Consider the following 22025-nt stretch of genomic DNA (forward strand, 5'->3'; position numbering starts at 1 on the left):
TAAGAAACAAGGCCTAGAGTTCATACTTTCACTAGTGCAAGTTCTCTCAACAATAATAACATAATTGGATCATACAACTATCCCTCAACATGCAACAAAGCGTCACTCCAAAGTCACTAATAGCGGAGAACAAACGAAGAGATTATTGTAGGGTACGAAACAACCTCAAACTTATCCTTTCTGATCGATCTATTCAAGAGTCCGTAGTAAAATAACACGAAGCTATTCTTTCCGTTCAATCTATCCTAGAGTTCGTACTAGAATAACACTTTAAGATACAAATCAACCAAAACCCTAATGTCACCTAGATACTCCAATGTCACCTCGATTATCCGTGGTATGATTATACGATATGCATCACACAATTTCAGATTCATCCATTCAACCAACACAAAGAACTTCAAAGAGTGCCCCAAAGTTTCTACCGGAGAGTTAAGACAAAAATGTGTGCCAACCCCTATGTATAAGTTCACGAGGTCACGGAACTTGCAAGTTGATCAACAAAACATACATCAAGTGGATCATGTGATATCCCATTGTCACCACAGATAAGCACATGCAAGACATACATCAAGTCTTCTCAAATCCTTAAAGACTCAATCCGATAAGATAACTTCAAAGGGAAAACTCTATTCATCACAAGAGAGTAGAGGGGGAGAAACATCATAAGATCCAACTATAATAGCAAAGCTCGCGATACATCAAGATTGTGTGAATCAAGAACACAAGAGAGAGAGAGAGATCAAACACATAGCTACTGGTACCTACCCTCAGCCCCGAGGGTGAACTACTCCCTCCTCGTCATGGAGAGCGCCGGGATGATGAATATGGCCACCAGAGAGGGATTCCCCCCTCCGGCAGGGTGCCAGAACGGGTCTAGATTGGTTTTCGGTGGCTACAGAGGCTTCTGGCAGTGGAACTCCTGATCTAGGTTTCTTTCTGGAAGTTTCAGTATATATAAGAGGTGTTGGCTTCGAGAACAAGTCAGGGGGGTCTCCAGGCTGTCCACAAGGTAGGAAGGCGCGCCCAGGGGGGTGGGCGCTCCCCCACCCTCGTGGGCAGCCCGGGACTCTTCTGGCCCAACTCTTTTACTCCATGTCCTTCTTCTGGTCCAAAAATAAGTTCCGTGAAGTTTCAGGTCAATTGGACTCTATTTGGTTTTCCTTTTCTGCAAAACTCAAAAAGAAGGAAAAACATAAACTGGCATGGGCTCTAGGTTAATAGGTTAGTTCCAAAAATCATATAAATGCATATAAAACATCCAAGGTTGATAATATAATAGCATGGAACAATCAAAAATTATAGATACGTTGGAGACATATCACACCCGTAAACAAACAGTCAAGTCGAACGGGCCAATGGTATTATTATGAGCGGCGTCAAACCCAGACTAGTGCGGTCTTTGAGAGAATCGGACAAGCACTGGGTCGAGGAGCTTGACTCTATACTCTGGGGGCTGCGGACCACGCCCAACCGCACTACTGGATATGCACCTTTCTTCATGGTGTATGGCGCAGAGGTTGTGTTGCCCTGCGATATTATTCATGACTCACCTCGAGTGTGCATGTACGAAGAGAGAGAGAGGCCGAGCTTGATCGGCAGGACAACCTAGATGCCCTGGAGGAAGAGCGCGATGTTGCAAAAGCCCGTTCCGCATTTAATCAACAACAGGCCCATAGACATCAAAGCAGAGAAGTACTGGCCAAGACTTATAATGTTGGCGAACTCGTTCTGCGCTTGGAGAAACTCAAGCCCAAGTGGGAAGGTCCCTTCATCATTGACGAAGTTCACACTGGAGGAGCGTACCGCTTGCATGTTGCATCAGACAATCGCCTAGAGCCGAACCCCTGGAACGCGGCCAGACTCTGAAGATTCTATGCCTAGCGCCAAATTATTTGTTCGTCTCTTTCTCCCTGTTGTTTCCTTTATTTTTTCCTCTCTTTTCATTCTTCGTTTTTTTCTAAGCCTTAAATCTTTCGCACAGCTCAACCATGCACCTTGATGTACACATCCTCGAACATGTACGTCCATTATACCTAGGGGCTTCCCGAACAGAAGCTTATTCTTATTTTCTAAGCATCAAGCTCATCACATATGCATTTTCCCCATATGTACCTTTTCTTCACCATTATATGCATCAATATGACTTAAGTTTTGGCCAAGCTAGGTTGCCTGGCTCCCGTGCTTATGCCCTACGTTCCCATTAGTTCGGCTAGGGCATAAAGGGATCACCTCTACGATTGTTACTGCCGGGTCATCCGGATGTGTACCTCATACTGGGTGAAGCCGAAAGCTAGCGTTCTTAAGGAATATTCAGTCGGTGGATTAAAGATGTTTTTGCATTCACCCCATGGTGAACCCCCAGATGTTACGTATACTACGATTTTTTCCAATCATAGTTCGGACATGCATTTTAATGCATGCACACCCAGGGAAAGGAACCCTTAACGAAACTATTCTCGCTGGAAGATGTTTCTTACAATCATAATGTAATATAACATAACTAGCCAGATACAACTTGTCTGTTCAAGCAACTATGACCCCTATGCCTGGTTTCCACGCATACCCCGGTCTATTTTACCGCTCAGGTATTCGGAAACACTCCGCACCTTTGGGTCCAGAGGTCAAAGCGAAAAGGTGTGCCATGACAATCGTTTTACAATTCAACTAGAGCTACGTATGTCAAGGAAAGCACATAGTCACTTGGACTAAAAAATTTCGTCCTCTATACCGTCCAGCAGGCTGTCAAACTTACAATCCTACTGGGAATACTTGGCGGCTACTTCTACTTGGTCATATACCAAATTAACAGGAACTTCTTTTCCATCTGACCCTAGAGGTCCGACCCGAGCCATATGATTCAGATGAAGCTTGGTATACCGTGTTTTCACTATGGACCAGGCCTCTCGTGCACTTTCCCGGCAGGCCGATATCTTCCACAATCTAAAGCGTTGCCGCGCTCCCTTGAATAGTTGTATAAGCTCCTCCATCTTTCTCGGAGGGGAGGCGGATGGCCATAAGGCCTTAGCAACACTTCGCATCGCCTGCCAAGCCTGCTCGTGCACTTGCGACAACTCTTGTACCAGATCGCTCGAGAATCCGGACATCTCCTCTTCAGAACGACCGGTCAGCATACCTGCAAACATAACTCTGTTAGTCCCCTCTATCTCTGAGTTATTCGAAGGTAAGTTCGACCACATCCTGAATATGCCGCCTCGCAGCCTTTTATTCTCCTTTACGAAGTCAGCCAGCTGGGCCCGTACATCTTTCAGTTCCTCGCCCAGTTGGGTATTGGAATCCTGGAGCTTGTTTTTCTCCATCACGACTTTTGTTAGCACACGCTCGCCCGCGGCTAGCAGTTTTTTGGCTTCTCGTTCTCTGCCTTGAGCGGCTTTCAATGCTCTTGTAGTTGATCTAATGATCCTATTAAGAGGTGAGCAACTGTGTTAGCATTATTGGTATACCATTATGTTCCCTCGATGGAGGGGAACATTACCAGCAGACGCCTTCTTGGATTTCTCCAGTTTGGCATTGGCAGCAGTTAGCTGGGTCCGATACTTTTCTAGTTCCTGAGATAAAAGGCTGCTCTTCTCCATAAGCACCTGGTTATACAATGATCATTAAGTCAGTTGTATCAACTGCTTTAAGTCTCGGGGGCTACTGGTGTATGATTATTAAACCTACACTTACCCCGCATATCTTTCAGATGCTGGTCCAGGGCTCTGGCAAGCCCATCTCGAGCAGCTCGGATGTACGCATCGGCCGAGCTGAAGGCATCAAATGCCTCCTTTGAAAAGCCGGGGTCAGGAAGAGCGGCCCTCCGACGACGATGATTCATGGCGCTCTTGTCAGCACCCCGATCCTAAGTCACACCGATCTATCATGTAACACTTCATATCACTTTCCGGCCTCACGCACGGTATTCCCATGGGTGCCACCTTACCTGGCTCGGGACCGTTTGTGCCTTTTGGCTCACGTATATGATAGTGTCACTAGCATCCATATGACAGAGAACCCGGGCTGACATGACTAGTCATGAACCCAAAGTGGCACTAACTTACGGGGACAGGCATACATGAATCTACATCGAGCATGTCGGTCAGCAGCGTGTGAATCTGGGCTGTAGCACTGGGCTAACAGGACTCCGGTGAACTGGGCTGTAGCAGGCTAGGCAGGACTCCGGATGTCACCGCGTGACATTTCCCCGAAGGGACAGACACAGGAACGAAGTGAATCACATGCCGGCCAGTCTAAGTGTTCCGGAGCAGCAGTGCCGGGCTAGCAGGACTCCGGTAAACCGGGTTGTCGCGGACTACCAAGGCTCAGTGGAAGCACCGGACTACATTTCCCCATAAGAGAGGCTACCAAGGATAAACAACTAGATTGTCGGATCCCACACATACCAAGCATTTCAATAACATACACACAATATGCTCGATATGTGGAGATACAACATGGCATCACAACAAAACTGTACGACTCAAAGTATTTATTCATTTGGCTCCGAGGAGCGAGATATATCAAACATGGGTCTCATGACCCAACATTCAGAGCATACAAGTCAAAGCACATGCGGAAGCTTAACATGTCTGGGTATAGACATCTACAAATGAAAAAGGCTAAGAAGCCTGACTATCTACCAGATCCTGCCGAGGGCACAAGATCATAGCTGAGGTATCAAGCTAAACGTCGAATTCCACACAGAACTACTAGCGAGACTGACGTCTCTCTGCAAAACATAAAATAGGCAAACGTGAGTACAAATGTACCCAGCAAGACTTACATCAGAACTAGCTACATATGCATCAGTATCAACAAAGGGGGTGGTGGAGTTTGACTGCAGCAAGCCAGCTTTGACTTAGTGGCTATCCTAAACTATGACTGCAAGTAACTCTTTTGAGGAGGCGCACACGAGTCCACATATTCACCAATCAGTACACCACTATGGATCTGCTCCCGTCTCCCTACGAGAACGCCATCCATACCACTCACGCTTATCTCGCGTATTTTAGAGTATCCACTTTCACTTGTCTATGAACTATATAGGCAACCAAGCAGTCCTTTACCGCGGACATGGCTATTCGAATAGATGATGTTAACCTTGCAGAGATGTACTTCTTCACACACGCTCTCACCACTTACCGCCGTTTACACGACATGTACTCGGCAACCTTCAAGCAGAAGCCCAACGAGGGTGTCGGCCACGACCTACCTAAACACTCAAGTCTCTCGTCCAGGTTTATCGCCTATCCAGGTTCCATCCGCAGGGAGTCCGGCTGAGGTTTCCACATACGGCCCCGGACGATGTGTACAGGGTTCCGAGACACCAAACGGGCGCCCGGCATGCCCGGCCACGGTGTATCTACCGCAACATAGCCCACCCCTAGGGTCAGCGCTACGCACGGCCGCCAACACATATCCTATAAACACCAGAAACTAGTTGCAACTCCCGGACAGAGAACTAGGGTGGTTAAGAAGCCGAGAGGGTCCATTGGTTTCGGGCCCAATGCATGGTAGTAGCTGGTTCTTAAATCACATATACAGATCTCGGTGCTTAAGGACGGTTCCGATGAAACAACCCACCATGTACTCCTACATGGCCTCTCATCGATACCTTTACCAAATCATGTTCAACACACTTAGCTCACACATAGTAGGACATGTTCACAATTTTCCAATTCATCCCTGATGAATCAGACCTGACACAACTCTAAGCAATAGCAGGCACGACAAACAAGCATGAATGAGTAGGCACATCAGGGCTCAAATAACTCCCACTCATGCTAGTGGGTTTCATCCATTTACTATGACAATGGCAGGTCATGCACAGGAAAGGGGTTCAACTACCGCAACATGTAACAGTTGAATTGTTGTTGTCCTAATGCAGTAAAAGAGAGCAGGAGCGAGAGAGTGGGATTGTATCAGAATGAACAAGGGGGTTTTGCTTGCCTGGCACTTCTGAAGATAGTATAGTTCTTCATCGGTGTCATCGAACTCATCGTCGGAAGCACGTCTATCGAGAGGGGACAATCACCGGCAACTCAGAAAGAACACAATCAATGCAATGCCACAATATGATGCATGATCATGACATGGCAATATGCTATGATTTGAGCTAATGCATCTAGCTATGATTTAAATGAAGTTGGTTTGAATACATGATTCAAATTCCAACTCCATATATGATTACTTAATGCCCTTTATTTGTTTTGTCCAAAAGAGAGGACAACCATTGTTCAAACACACATGAAAATGGTACAGATGGATTCCTTGAATTTTTCTGATAATTTTTCATATATAATTTATTTCATTCTGAGCTATAGATTAATTTCTATGATTTTTTGAAGTTTATAGCATTTTCTGAAATTTCCTGAATAAACTTAAATCCAGAAAATGCTTTACTGCGTCAGCATGCCATAGGTGTGACGTCAGCAGGTCAACTGGGTCGGCCAGGTCAAATCTGACCGGTGGGGTCCGCGTGTTAGTGTCACAGCTAATTAACGGAGTTAATTAGTGCTAAGTTAATTGCTAACCTAAGTTAATTAGGGTGTGGGCCCACGTGTCAGTGACTTAGCTGGTTGACCAAAAGTTAATTAGCACTTAAACTAAATTAGCAGGGCTCTGGGCCCACTTGTCCGGACCCAGGGGAGGTCAACTGGGTCAACCTGGGTCAAACTCGCTGGAGTTCACCCGGGGCTCGTCGCCGGCAGGGCCAGAAACGGCGGAGGGGCTCGGGATTCCTCCTCCGGCGACCAAATGGCTGTCGGAGGGCATCTACGTGACGCGGGCACTCATCCGCGTCGAGTAGTGGCAGTGGTTGGGCCTGGGGTGGCCGGAGTCGTCGCCGGTGTCGACCTTGGCGGTCGCCGGAGCTCGGGTGAGCTCGGGGTCGACGCACGGCGGCCGGGGCAGCTCGTGCGAGGCACCTACGTTCTCTACGAGGCGCGGTGAGCAGGATGGACATGAGGGCTGAGCCATTGCATGGCCGGAGTCACGCCGGCAGTGAGCTTAGGCGGCAGCGTGCTACGGTCTTCAAGGGGGCGGTGGCTACGACGTGCAAATGAGTCGGAGGAGAGGGGGGGTCGATTGAGGAGCTCACGGCGGTTGTAGGTGGCGTTGAAGTGGGCTCGAGGAAGCCCTGCATGCGGCGAATCAACGGTGGAGGTGGTCGGAGCCCGAGGTGGAAGACGACGACGATGACGATGTTGCTGGCCTCCCGGGGTCGCGTGCTTTGGCGTGCGGCTCTACGGCGTCGAGGCAGCGCTTGTGGGGGTGCTAGTTAGGCGTGGGGATGCTGGTGGCCACGGCAACGCCGAGCGACGGTGATGGTAGTGCTCGGACTGCGCGTGCAGGGGGGGGGTGTCGGCGTACTGGGAACGAGGGTACCCAGACTTGCCTGTCTGCGGCCCACGTCGCATTCGTAGTATGGCCCGGTAGGGCCCAGCCGATCGACCAGCTGCTCAAGACCCTCGCGAGCGGGCCAGCCATCGCGAGGAGAATGACCAAGACCTCCTCAGGGAGCGGCCTCACCTAGGCTGCTCCGGAGGGGCAACCAAGACCTCTCCCAATAGTGGCCTCGGCTAGGCTGCTTTGGGAGGGCGGAGATCTCAAGGCAAGGGCTGCCTTGGGAGGAGGCAGTGACGCAAGCCATGACGAACCGTGCGAGCGGGCGCCAGCGCGTGCCAGTGGGCGCAGTTTCCATATCGGTGCAAAGGAGACCGCACAGGCGCAGGTTCCCGAGGGGCCAGGCAAAGGTTTCCCCTTTTGTGCAACAAGACCGAAGACAGCAAGGACGGCAGGAAGGATGTCATCGCCGAGCCCACCACCGCATCACCGCCTGCCCTCTTTGCAGGCGAAGACCACCTTTTGTCAGGATAGGAGCGTCCTTGTGTTCCTGCTCAAATGGCCGTTGTGGGATTCCCTTCCCGCCTAAACATATCGGGGGAAGAGGACCCTGGTCGTCTATATAAGTAGCTAGGGCTCCTAGCATAGGAGGGGGACCAACCCATTGGGACTTAGCATAGCAAAGGAGCAAGAACATCCGCTTCCTCACCCCTCTTGAGCTCGCCTCCTGGGCTCAGGAAACCACTGTATTTGTTCATACTCGAGCCCTCGCGAGGCCAATCCACTAAAGCAGGACGTAGGGTTTTACACCGCAAGGTAGCCCGAACCTGGGTAAACTCTTGTGTGCTCTACTTGTTTGCTTGCTTGCATCCCATTCCCACCCCCAGGAGAAGAGCGAGGCGCTAGGTGGATGCGTAGTGGGAGAGATCTTCGTCACGCCCCTGTGTTCGAATCTTAAGGTTTTTGCGGAGCCCGGAATCCGACATTTGATGCGCCAGGTAGCGGGCGTGTCGAGATCTCGCCTCTCCGACGACCTCGCCTCCCCTCTTTTGCCATACGTCGCCATGGCGACACCTGCCTGCTGCATCCGCGCGGAGGCTGGGGCCGTTCCTGTTGCCCAGGCGGCATCGGCAGACCGCGCCACTCACGGGCGCTTCGTCCCCCACGTCGACGACCCCATCGCCGCCCCGGCCACTGGGGAGCGGCCCGCTATGCAACTCCCGCTTCCCCTGGCCTCGCCGGCGGCGCTTCTAATGGCCCAGGAGATGCTCCGACACCGGCCGCCTGTGGCTGGACTTGATGCTTGGATGGCTCGCCCCGGCGAGCTACTGGACGCTGCCGGCGGGGCGTCACCGTGCCGCGGGGTCGCCTGCATCATCGGAGGATCCCAGGCGCCGGCATCGGCCCGTCATGCTAAATCACACCTTCGACGGCTGGGGGCTGCCGCTCGGCCGCAGGAGGCTCCGCGGGGGCTAGGCGCGCAGGGGCACGCCATCGTCTTCGGCCCCAGCGACCGCACCAGAGCTACAACCGGCACATGCATCCTCCCCACGGTATGTACCCTCACCATCTGCAGGGTGGCGTCACAAGGACCCTCGTCGATGGCGGCACCGGGCTCAGCATCCTCTCTGCGGAGGCCTTTGGTCGTCTGCCGGTGGCCTACGGGAGGCTCCTCCCCACCAAACCCTTCTCGGGGGTCGCGGGCTCGGCCGTCCCGCTCGGGCAAGTCCGCCTCCCCGTCACCTTCGGGACGCACGCCAATTACCAGACCGAGCTCATCGACTTCGATGTCGCGCGCCATCCTCGGTCTCCCGGCCCTATCCAAGTTCATGGCGGCGACTCACCCGGGCTACAACATCATCAAGATGCCCGGGAGTAGTGGCACCATCACCATCAAAGGAGACACCAAGGCCGCTCTTCAGGACCCCGAGCACACTTATCGAGCCACTGCCGCGGCTCAACCAAGCGCAGAGGGGGCTCCGGAGGCCGCCGAAGCCGCTCCAGCCAAAAAGAAACAGCTCTTCTCTCTGGACCGCGCCGAGACCAAGCAGGTACCCGTTGATGAGGGAGACGCGAGCTCCACTTTCACCATCGGTGTGAGCCTGCTTCCAGAGCAAGAGGAGGCATTGGTGGCCTTCCTCAAGGCGAACAAGGATGTGTTCACATGGAAGGCGACCGACCTGGTCGGGGTGCCTAGGCACGTCATCGAACACCACCTCACGGTGTGCCCGAACGCATGACCTATCAAGCAAAAGGCTCGGCGGCAGGCTCCGGAAAAGCAGGCCTTCATCGTCCAGGAGGTCTGGAAGCTGGAAGAAGCAGGCGTTATCCAGGAGGTGCGCCACCCAGAATGGTTGGCCAACCCCGTCATCGTCCCGAAGAAAGGAGGCAAAGAGTGCATGTGCGTCGACTTCACGAGCCTCAATAAGTTCTGCCCTCAAGACCCGTTCCCTCTCCATCGCATCGACCAGATCGTGGACTCAACGGCCGAGTGCGACCTGCTTTGCTTCCTCGACGCCTTCTCGGGCTACTACCAGATCAAAATGGAAGTACAAGACGTAGAGAAGACATCGTTCCTGACCCCATGCGGGACCTATTGCTACATCTGCATGCCTTTCAGGCTGAGGAATGCAGGCGCCACCTTCCAGCGGCTGATGCACATCACCCTCGGCCCTCAGATCGGGAGGCCTACGTCGACGACATCATGGTCAAGTCCAAGGAGGCCAAGACCCTTATCAGGGACTTGGAGGAAATGTTCGCCAACCTGCGCAAGGTGAACTTATGCCTCAACCCGGAAAAATGTGTGTTTGGGGTCCCCTCAGGCAAGCTGCTGGGATTCCTGGTCTCGCACCGGGGCATTGAAGCCAACCCGGAGAAGGTCAAAGCCATCGAGAGAATGAAGCCGCCCACGACCCTGAAGCAAATGCAAAAACTTGCGGGATGTGTGGTGTCCTTGGGGCATTTCATCTCGAACCTCGGCGAGCGCACCCTCCCCTTCTTCAAGCTCATGAAGAGGAAGGGGCCTTTTGAGTGGACTCCGGAGGCCGACACTGCCTTCCAAGATCTCAAGAAGTACCTCACCAGCCCGCCGGTTATGGTGGTGCCAAGGCCTCAGGAGTCCTTGATCCTTTATCTCGCCGCTACGCCTCACTCCGCCAACGTGGCGCTAGTAGTGGCATGAGAGGAAAGGGTCAGGGGCCAGAGCTCGTGGAACGACCCGATGCCCTCCGGAACTCCCCTGACTCACGACACGACCTCCGGAGCCGGCATGGCCGCAACATCTGGCGACCCTGCCGGCCTATGTAAAGCTCCTGAGCCATCAGAAGCGCCTGAGGATCCCGCATCACCAACCCTCGTGGAGCATCCCGTGTACTTCATCAGCACCATGCTTCGCGACACTCGCTCGCGCTACCCCATGCCCCAGAAGCTGCTGCTGGTGCTCCTTGTTGCTTCCAGGAAGCTGCGCCACTATTTTCAAGGCCATCCCCCCTAGAGATGGTCGTCTCAGCCTACCCCCTGGAGAAGGTACTCTGGGGCCCGAACATCGTCGGGAGGGTTGCTGAGTGGAACATCGAGCTGCAGGCGTTCTAGTTGGAGTTTAGCACCACACGGGTCATCAAGGGGGCAGCGCTGGCTGATTTCGTGGCAGAGTGGACCGACGCTCCGGACCAGGGGGCTGGCGAGGACCGCTCGCTGGCCCCGGGCGACGAAACTCTGGAAGGATGGGTGGTATATTTCGATGGTGCCTTCTCGCGCCTCGGCGTGGGGGCTGGCGCTGTGCTGGTATCACGGACTCAGGACAAGCTCCGCTACGTTGTGCAACTTTGCTTCCAGCGTGGGGAAAAGGTCTCCAACAACATCACAGAGTACGAGGGCCTAATCGCTGGGCTCAAGGCCACGACCGCACTAGGGGTGAAGCGTCTCACCATCAAAGGTGACTCGCAGCTCCTCGTCAACTTCTCTAACAAAGAGTACAAGCCCAAGGACGAACACATGGAAGCGTATCTGGAGGAGGTGCGCAAGATGGAGAAGCGGTTCCTAGGACTGGAGCTGCAGCACGTAACGAGGGGCACGAATAAGGAAGCAGATGAAATCACCAAGCGGGCCTCCCGACGAGAGCTGCAGGAACTAGGTGTCTTTGAGGAGCGATTGCTCAGGCCATCGGCAGCACCACCTACCCCAGAGCTGGCATCCACGCATGAGGGGCTACCAGCGGCTCCCGAGGTTGGCGCACCACCCTGTGGACAGCCCACCGGAGCCCGCCTGCTGCTCGCCGCAGAACCTGAGGAAGATTGCTGGACTGAGGAACTCAAGGCATACCTACTGCGCGGTACCTTGCCGGAGAAGGAGGAAGGAACGGAACCCGTGGCTCGGCAGGCCTCGGCCTACTGCATCCAAGACGGTGAGCTCTACAGGAGGCGCCCTAATGGCATCTCGCTAAAATGCATCTCGAGGAGGCAAGGACAAGAGCTGCTGGCCGACATCCATGGAGGGGATTGCGGCCATCATTCATCGTCCCGCACCCTCGTGGGCAAGGTCTTTCGCAGTGGCTTCTACTGGCCCACAGCATTGGACGAAGCCACGGAGCTCGTGCGAGCCTGCGAGGCATGCGAGTTCCATGCCAAGCAAATCCAGTAGCCAACACAAGATCTTCAGACCATCCTGCTCTCCTGGCCCTTTGCGGTCTGGGGGCTGGACATCCTGGGACCGTTCCCCCAAGCGGCGGGGGGCTACCGCTTCCTCTATGTCGCCGTCGACAAGTTCACCAAGTGGGTCGAGGTGGAGCCGGTGTGCACGATTCCCGCAGGATCGGCAGTCAAGTTCATCAAGGGCCTCGTGACCCGCTTCAGCGTCCCCAACAGATAACGGTTCGCAGTTCACGAGCAATCTCTTCAGATCATATTGTGCTAACCTTGGAACGCAGATCTGCTACGCCTCAATGGCCCACCCCAGGAGTAATGGGCAAGCCGAACGCGCCAACACAGAGGTCCTGCGCGGCCTCAAGACACGCAGCTTCAAGAAAAAGCTCGATACCTGCGGCAGTGGCTGGATCAACGAGCTCCAGTCTGTGCTGTGGTCAATCCGCACCACCACAACCAAACCTACAGGAGAAACCCCGTTCTTTCTCATCTATGGTGCGGAGGCGGTCCTCCCTCACGAGGTCAAGCGTCGCTCCCCATGGGTCTTGGCTTTCAATGAGGAACGCTAGGACGCCGCCTGGCGGATGGACCTCATGCTCGGCGAGGAGGGCCGCCGCCGAGCTGCGCTCAGGGCAGCACGATATCAGCAGGCGCTGCGGCGGTATCATTGCCGCAGCGTCCGCTCGAGAACATTGGAAGTTGGTGACTTGGTCCTGAGGTGGGTCCTCTCCAGGGAAGGGTTACACAAGCTCTCGCCTATGTGGGAGGGCTCGTTCAGAATCGCCCGTGTCTCTAGGCCTGGCGTTGTGCGCCTGGAGACGCAGGATGGGATACTCATCCAGAATTCCTGGAACATTCAGCACCTCAGGAGGTTCTATCCATAATCAAGGCTCCGTGCCCGTGAAGACAATCAAGGCTCCGTGCCCGTGAAGGTCTCCGCTTGTGACACTCTCACGTAATAATGAGTTGGGGCTGTACACGCCTCGGAGTCTCCTGTGCGTTGCCTACGGGCCCTCAGATCGGGCTCCCACCCACGTCCCAGTGGCAGTCCTTACCTCCGCGCTGGGAAGAAGACGTAGCTAGGGGTCAGACACGACCTTTTTCCTTTTTCGCCTTGGTGTTTGGCTGTCAGCCTATTCTACTTCGTTGGCTGTCAGCCCTTCCTCTACCCCATGCTATGAAGTTTTTCGAGTTTATTCCAGTTTGCTCTGGTTTCGCTCATTTTTCTCGGACTGTTCTCAAGTTCAGTTCTTCGGGCCGAGCTGCGCTGCTTATCCTCCCTCGCGCGCCTCGCGCGTGGGGGCTGGGATACGGCCGGTCTTAGCTCTCGGCTACCGTGACCTCAGGACCTCACCTTGCCAAGCCTGCCCAGGCTCTGGCGTCAGGCTCTTCAGCCCTCATGACTTACTTCGCCAAGCCTGCTCGGGCCTTGGCATATTAGTACTCGCTCCGCGCTCTCAAGTGAGCTCAAGGGCGCAAGCCCTCCTCAACTCACCAGGGCTCATCTACGCTCGGGGGCTCCGAGCCCGGCGGTCCTCATGACTCGCCTGGGGGCTCGTGACATCAGGAGGCCACCCGCCTCAGGACTTCGTCTCACGACGAGCGCAATGCACAAGCTAAGTAATTTCATCCAGAAAGAAAATAATAGCAGACTTCCATTTCATGCATACATGCCATTGTTCATTACACGCCCACCTGAGGCAGCTTAGACTAAATACAGGAAGGAAATGAAGAAAATCAAAAACAAGGGCCAGGCGGGTTCAGAGCTCGTGGATCGGCGTAGTCAGCACCTCAACCAAGATGGAGCCCTACTCCCCGCACTCCACCGAAGAGCGGCAGCGCAAGGGCCCCTCCTCCTCGGCGAGCCGGACGCGGCGGAGCGGCCACCCAGAATAGCCGCCGCTGCTGGAGGAGCTGCTGCTACCACAGAGGGGGGACCCGTGGAGCCTGCCGAGGCCGAGCTCGTCTTCAGAGGGAGAGTTGCTCCTCAGGACGCTGTCGCCACCCTCCTCGTCGTCGTCCACCTCTGGGCAACACCCAAGGCGCCTTCCTCCCTCCGAGAAGGCCTTGACGAGCAGCGATGACACCCCGTCGTACTTGAAGTGGAGGGCACTTTCCCCGCAGCCGGCGCGCACGGGCGCAGGATTGCCAGCCACGACCAAGGAACACGTCGCCTGAAGCGAGGACCTCGACGCTCACCCAGAAGGCTCCGCTACAGCACCCGTCGGCCTGCAGCCAAACGCCGTCGGGCCCTTCTTCCGGCAGTTCGGCGCGGAACCAGCGAGGAAGCCGGAGCCACATGCTGTCGGGCTTCTCCACCCACATCACGAATTCGGAGGCCGCGTCGGAGGAGTGGAGTTGACGGCGCGGGGGTCAGATAGGCACCGGTCGCCCCCCTGCGCCACCTCGACCACTGCGGCCACGGCCGCCCCCACTGAGAGGAGAGACTCCACGCCTCTCGCCGGCGACCCCGTCGGAGCCCAAGAAGCCGTGCCCGCTTCCCCGAGGAACCATCTTGGCCGTGGAGGCATGCTTGCGGGGGCGCCCGCGGGCCCTCTTCGGCGGCGACGAGACCAGCTCCTTCACACCCTTGCCCCTCTCTGCGGCGAAGGACTTCCTCAGCGGCGCCATGAAGATCTTGGGGGCGAAAGGGAACAAAGGAAGGAGAGAAGATGGTGGCGCTGGCTTGAAGATGGCCTGGGGGCTCCCCCCCGGGCCTCATTTATAGGGTGAGGAAGGCCAACCATCGATTGGTCATGGCCATGATGGCCGCGTCGCCCGCGCTAGGGAGTCGTCTAGTCACACGGTTACCAAGGCTGCATGGGGAGTGGAGTCGTCAGGTCCCATCCAACCGTCATGTGCCAGCCTGGCCCGCAGTCCTTGGGGCCCACGGCGCTCCATCCTCGACTAGGCTTCGCCTAGAAGCCAACTCCACGCGCGCCTTGGGCCCGGGGGCTACTGTCGGCGTACTGGGAACTAGGGTACCCAGACTTGCCTGTCTGCAGCCCATGTCGCGTTCCTAGTATGGCCTGGTAAGGCCCAGTCGATCGACCAGATGCTCAAGACCCTCGCGAGGGGGCCAGCCATCGCGAGGAGAAAGACCAAGACCTCCTCAGGGAGCGGCCTCACCTAGGCTGCTCCGGAGGGGCAACCAAGACCTCTCCCAAGAGTGGCCTCGGCTAGGCTGCTTCGGGAGGGCGGAGATCTCAAGGCAAGGGCTGCCTCGGGAGGAGGCAGTGACGCAAGCCATGAAGAACCGTGCCAGTGGGCGCCAGCACGTGCCAGCGGGCGCAGTTTCCATATCGGTGCAAAGGAGACCGCACAGGCGCATGTTCCCGAGGGTCCAGGCAAAGGTTTCCACTTTGGTGCAACAAGACCGAAGACCGCAAGGACGGCAGGAAGGATGTCATCGCCGAGCCCACCACCGCGTCACCGCCTGCCCTCTTTGCAGGCGAAGACCACCTTTGTCAGGATAGGAGCGTCCTTGTGTTCCCGCTCAAATGGTCGTTGTGGGATTCCCTTCCCGCCTAAACATTTCGGGGGAAGAGGACCCTGGCCGTCTATATAAGTAGCTAGGGCTCCTAGCATAGGAGGGGGACCAACCCATTGGGACTTAGCATAGCAAAGGAGCAAGAACATCTGCTTCCTCACCCCTCTTGAGCCCGCCTCATGGGCTTAGAAAACCACTGTATTTGTTCATAGTCGAGCCCTCGCGAGGCCAATCCACTAAAGCAGGACGTAGGGTTTTACACCGCAAGGTGGCCCGAACCTGGGTAAACTCTTGTGTGCTCTACTTGTTTGGTAGCTTGCATCCCATTCCCACCACCAGGAGAAGAGCGAGGCGCTAGGTGGACGTGTAGTGGGAGAGATCTTCGTCACGCCCCTGTGTTCGAATCTTAAGGGTTTTGCGGAGCCCGGAATCCGACAGGGGGAGCGAGCCAGGGAAAGGGAAGAGGTCCAGGGAGAGAGGGGAGAGGTGCAGGGGGTCGAGGGGGTGCGTGGCACCCTCGGGTGCCTCCAGCGGCGAGCAGGTAAGCAGGAGGTGGCCGGCGCATGCCGGCGCATGGCAGACACACGCCCTCATCCTCCTGGCGCTGGGTTGAGGACGATTGGCAAGTCGCCAGGTGGGCTGGGCCGGCCAGTGGGCGAACTACAGTAGCAGGTAAGGCCCAGGTACTTCTCTCCTTCTCTCTTATTTCTCTTTTCTATTTTGTTTAATTTGTTTTGATTTGATTTTTATACCAAATCATTTCATAAACTTCTGAAAATTATTATGTGGCCTGTTTAAAAGTATTCAAGGCCACTTGCAAACTTTCAGAGTTATTGGATCATATTTGAAATATATCAAATATAAATCCAATGCAAATAATTATTGAATTAATTCCAAAAGCCCAAAATAAATATTTATGTGATTCCAAAAATATTGGTTTGAGTTTTACTTCTTGCCATTATTTTCAGAGATTAACAGGAACATTTTCTTGGGCTTATTTGAAGCAATTTTTATCTTGGTCATTTTCAGAAATGATTTCTGAGGCTTTCACATGTCCCCATTTCAAGGTCATTGAAATTTAAACATGATGCACACATGACTAGCTAGTCTAGGTCATACCAGAACTAGGGATGTGACAGCTCTCCACTTCAGAGTTCGTGAAGGACATATCATCCAAATCCTCTGTGGAAGGACAATTCGGTGCCACTCTCGTGTCAGCCCCCATCCTTAGGGCAGGGTCCAGAACCTGACTAGTGGAGGCATGTCCGGCCGGATCCCCAGACACAGTCCGGCGGATACTTTTCCTGATGGAATGCGGCGAATGGCATCACGATTTGATGTGGCGATCAGAAGATGTATTCTTGAAAAGAAAGCTTTACCTCTTTGACGAGGGTTCAGCCATGTTATCATTTGGCTTTCTGTTTGAAGATATGCTTGGCGCGGGCGCCGTTCTCCTCGGAGATGCTTCAGGTGCATGTTGTGGCGTCGAGCGCCTCCCCTTTGGAACACGAAATAGAGTGGTGCATGAGGCATAGTAAGGAAACTCTTTTAAGAAGGTGTCTTTTAAATTACTCACATGCGAAGCAGGGAGGAGACCGGGGTAATCGGTAATGATGGGTCCTTCCATACCATCATAACTCGTCTGATAGAATACTCTATCCTCGAGCTCCACAAATATGCCCGGATCTTCTTCAAATCCAGGGTCAAGGTACCGGTTGTGACCCTATAGCTGGGGAGCGGGGCTATGGATCCCCTCGACAACCTTCCGCCATTCCTGTAGCAAGTGGATAGGTTACTGTCCATCAAAAATGATTCAGGAAGAGGAGTAAAATGGTGGTATTGGAGCTTACCCAACTAGGAGGATTATACATGGAAAATCCATCTCGACATTGGAGACGAGTGAACTCCTCCTTCTCCCCTTTGTACAGTTTGGTAAATATTTTGACCAAAGCGGTGGGGGTTTTCGGACCCTTCTGACCCTAGCGTGAGGCGTCATCTTCCCCATTATAGTGCCACATGGGAAGCCCTCTATATTGGAGTGGCTGGACCCCCCACACTATGGATATCGCCATTACCTCGATTATTGATAATCTGGACTGGGCGAGCATCTTAATCTTGCCCATCAACTGACTGACTTCTGCGCTATCTTCCTCCTCGAGGCTCCGAGTACGCCAGCTATGGCATTTCTTCAATGAAGTGCTTGAAAATTTGGGGAGGCCCACTCAACTAGGTCAGGAAGAGCGACGTCGTCAATATAGAACCATTCAAAAGGCCACTCTTCGGAAGCCTTCTTCAGCGTGCCAGACAGGTATCCGGTCTTAGTGATACGTCACACTCCGGCTCTTCCCACTTTGAATATTGACCCTCCTTGATTACGAGGGACGAGGCAGAATAGTTTTCTCCACAAATCAAAATGGGCCTCATAGCCTAGGAATTGCTCGCATAGAGCAACATAACTCGTGATGTGCAGGATGGAGGCGGGAGTAAAACTGTGCAGTTGGAGGCCATAATACTCCAAAAGTCCTCGGAGGAAGGGATGGATCCGAAATCCGACGCCTCTTAGCAATCGGGGATGAGCGATGGTCTTTTCCTACCAATCTACCCCCCTAGGAGCATGCGCGTAGTACTTTGTTTCGATAACTAATAGATTTTTGCAATAAGTATGTGAGTTCTTTATGACTACTGTTGAGTCCATGGATTATACGCACTCTCACCCTTCCACCATTGCTAGCCTCTCTAGTACCGCGCAATTTTCGCTGGTACCATAAACCCACCATATATCTTCCTCAAAACAGCCACCATACCTACCTATTATGGCATTCCATACCATAATTAAGAAGAATTACATTAAAATTATGCCAAGTAGCATTCCACATCAAAAATTCTGTTTTTATTATTTACCTACTCGAGGACGAGCAGGAATTAAGCTTGGGGATGCTGATACGTCTCCAACGTATCTATAATTTTTGATTGTTCCATGCTATTATATTATCAACCTTGGATGTTTTATATGCATTTATATGCTATTTTATATGATTTTTGGGACTAACCTATTAGCCCAGAGCCCAGTGCCAGTTTATGTTTTTTCCTTGTTTCAGTGTTTCGCAGAAAAGGAATATCAAACAGACTCCAAACAGAATGAAACCTTCGGAAAAGTTATTTTTGGAAAGAAAGCAATACGGTAGACTTGGAGTGCACGTCAGGGGATCAACGAGGAGAGCACGAGGCAGGGGGCGCGCCCACCCCCTGGGCGCACCCTCCACCCTCGTGGGCCCCTGGTGGCTCCCCTGATGTATTTCTTCCACCTATATATATATATATATCCATATACCCTAAAACTATCGGGGAGCACAATAGATTGGGAGTTCCACCACCAGAAGCCTCCGTAGCCACCGAAAACCAATCTAGACCCGTTTCGGCACCCTGCCGGAGGAGGAAATCCCTCTTCGATGGCCATCTTCATCATCCCGGTGCTCTCCATGATGATGAGGGAGTAGTTCTCCCTCGGGGCTGAGGGTATGTACCAGTAGCTATGTGTTTGATCTCTCTATCTCTCGTGTTCTTGATTGGCACGATCTTGATGTATCGCGAGCTTTGCTATTATAGTTGGATCTTATGTTTCTTCTCCCCCTCTATTCTCTTGTAATGGATTGAGTTTCCCCTTCGAAGTTATCTTATCAGATTGAGTCTTTAAAGATTTTAGAACACTTGATGTATGTCTTGCCATGCGTATCTGTGGTGACAATGGGATATCACGTGATACACTTGATGTATGTTTTTGTGATCAACTTGCGGGTTCCGCCCATGAACCTATGCATAGGGGTTGGCACACGTTTTCGTCATGATTCTCCGGTAGAAACTTTGGGGCACTCTTTGAGGTTCTATGTGTTGGTTGAATAGATGAATCTGAGATTGTGTGATGCATATCGTATAATCATACCCACGGATACTTGAGGTGACATTGGAGTATCTAGATGACATTAGGGTTTTGGTTGATTTGTGTCTTAATGTGTTATTCTAGTACGAACTCTAGGGCTGTTTGTGACACTTATAGGAATAGCCCAACGGATTAATTGGAAAGAATAACTTTGAGGTGGTTTCGCACCCTAGCATAATCTCTTCGTTTGTTTTCCGCTATTAGTGACTTTGGAGTTACTCTTTGTTGCATGTTGAGGGATAGTTATGTGATCCAATTACGTTATTATTCTTGAGAGGACTTGCACTAGTGAAATTATGAACACTAGGCCTTGTTTCAACACATTGCAATACCATTTTCACTCACTTTTATCATTCGTTACCTTGCTGTTTTTATATTTTCAGATTACAAAAACTATTATCTACCATCCATATACCACTTGTATCACCATCTCTTTGCCAAACTAGTGCACCTATACAATTTACCATTGTATTGGGTGTGTTGGGGACACAAGAGACTCTTTGTTATTTGGTTGAAGGGTTGTTTGAGAGAGACCATCTTCATCCTATGCCTCCTACGGATTGATAAACCTTAGGCCATCCACTTGAGGGAAATTTGCTACTGTCCTACAAACCTCTGCACTTGGAGGCCCAACAATGTCTACAATAAGAAGGTTGTGTAGTAGACATCAAGCTCTTTTCTGGCGCCGTTGCCGGGGAGGTGAGTGCTTGAAGGTATATCTTTATATCTTGCAATCGAATCTTTTTGTTTCTTGTTTTAGCACTAGTTTAGTTTATAAAAGAAAACTACAAAAAAATATGGAATTAAGTTTGCCTCATACGCTTCATCTTTTTAATATCTTTCGTGAGTATGATGGAATGGAAAATTGTGCCAAAGTGTTAGAAGAAGAATGCATTAAAATGTGTGGCACTAAATATTTGAATGATGAGCATGATTGCAATGTTGTTAGTATGAATTCCTTGAATATCCATAGTACTAATGATGATTGCACTTGTTATGATGAAAATATCTCCTATAAACATGTCAATTTTTGTGGAGTGCATTGGGTTTGCAAGTATACACCAATTAAGGAAGATAGATTTTGCAAGAGGCATAAGTACTTAGAAACTAAATTGTTGCAAGAAAGGCTAGATGATTGTGCTGAAAATTTAAATTTTCTTGGCCGTACTTGTGGACTTTGCAATGAACAGGGTCATTTAGCTAACCGATGCAAATTGTTTCATGATCTAATCGTGTCCAAAATTTGTGATGACTTGATTTCCCTTGCACATTATAATGAACTCAGTTTGCTTATGGGTTACGAAGAAATGAAATGTATAACTAAGCATCTTCCAGAATTTTCCCGTTATAAACTTCTTGGTTTTGATCTAGAGGAAATTTATATGTATTGTGCGGTGAATTGCATTGAAAATCCTTATATTGCCAATTACATAAAGAAAAGAAAACAAATAGAGGATGAAGAGAATACTAACGAAAGGGAAGAGACTTCCCTACCATCCTATTATTTCTTATGATGAATCAGGTAACGAGGAGGAGCCTCCTATTCAACCAATCTCATTAATAAGGAGCTCCAAAAATAGGATTGAACCCACACATGATTTGGTGAAGAAGAAGAAAAGAAAAAGGAAGAGAGGTAAAAAGATATCTCTCCCAAATAATGTTGTTCAAATTACTATTGTGCCTCATGAAAATATAATTGCGGAAGATAATGATACTTCTTATGATCTTGAAAATCTTTTTGGCACTTTCTTGGAATAATATGATAATTGCTATACTATTGGTGCTATCCATACTATTAATGATGAGAGTGATTATGCTTATGATATGAAAAGGACAAATCTTGGGGATGCTATGTTTGATGAAGATGATGTTTTTGGGAATATATTTGCTGCAATTAATGTTTGTCCCAATCTTGGGGATGCTACGTTTAATGAAGATGACATTTTTAGTCTCCCAAGTTTTGATATGCAAATTTATAATGATGATAGCATGCCTCCTACCTATGATGATTATTGTGATGATACATATGCTATAAAAAGTAGTGATGATTATATTTATAAAACTTGTCATGATTATGATTACCCTTTTTTTGAACATTACTCTTTTAATGTGGAAACAATTTATAGTATTCGAGTCTCTTATGATACTCCCACTATTCCGATTGAGAAGAATTTTGCTTATGTAGAGAATAGTAAATTTTCTATGCTTATAGATCATGAAAAGAATGCTTTAGGTGCTGGTTATATTGTTGAATTCATTCATGATTCTACTGAAAATTATTATGAGTAAGGAATATATGCTTGTAGGAATTGCAATAATATCAAGTTTCCTCTCTATGTGCTTAAAGTTTTAAAGTTATGCTTGTTTTGCCTTCCTATGCTAGTTGATTATTGTTCCCATATGTTGTTTGCTAAAAAATCCCTATGCATAGGAAGTGGGTTAGACTTAAATGTGTTAGTCATATTCTTCATGATGCTCTCTTTATGTTACAATTCTTATCTTTTATGTGAGCATCATTGAAATCATCATGCCTAGCTAGGGGCTTTAAACGATAGCGCTTGTTGGGAGGCAACCCAATTTTATCTTAGTTCCTTTCTTTTTGTTCCTGTTTAGT

Source organism: Triticum aestivum, chromosome 1A (assembly GCF_018294505.1).
Source record: "Triticum aestivum cultivar Chinese Spring chromosome 1A, IWGSC CS RefSeq v2.1, whole genome shotgun sequence".
NCBI classification, from domain to species: Eukaryota; Viridiplantae; Streptophyta; class Magnoliopsida; order Poales; family Poaceae; genus Triticum; species Triticum aestivum.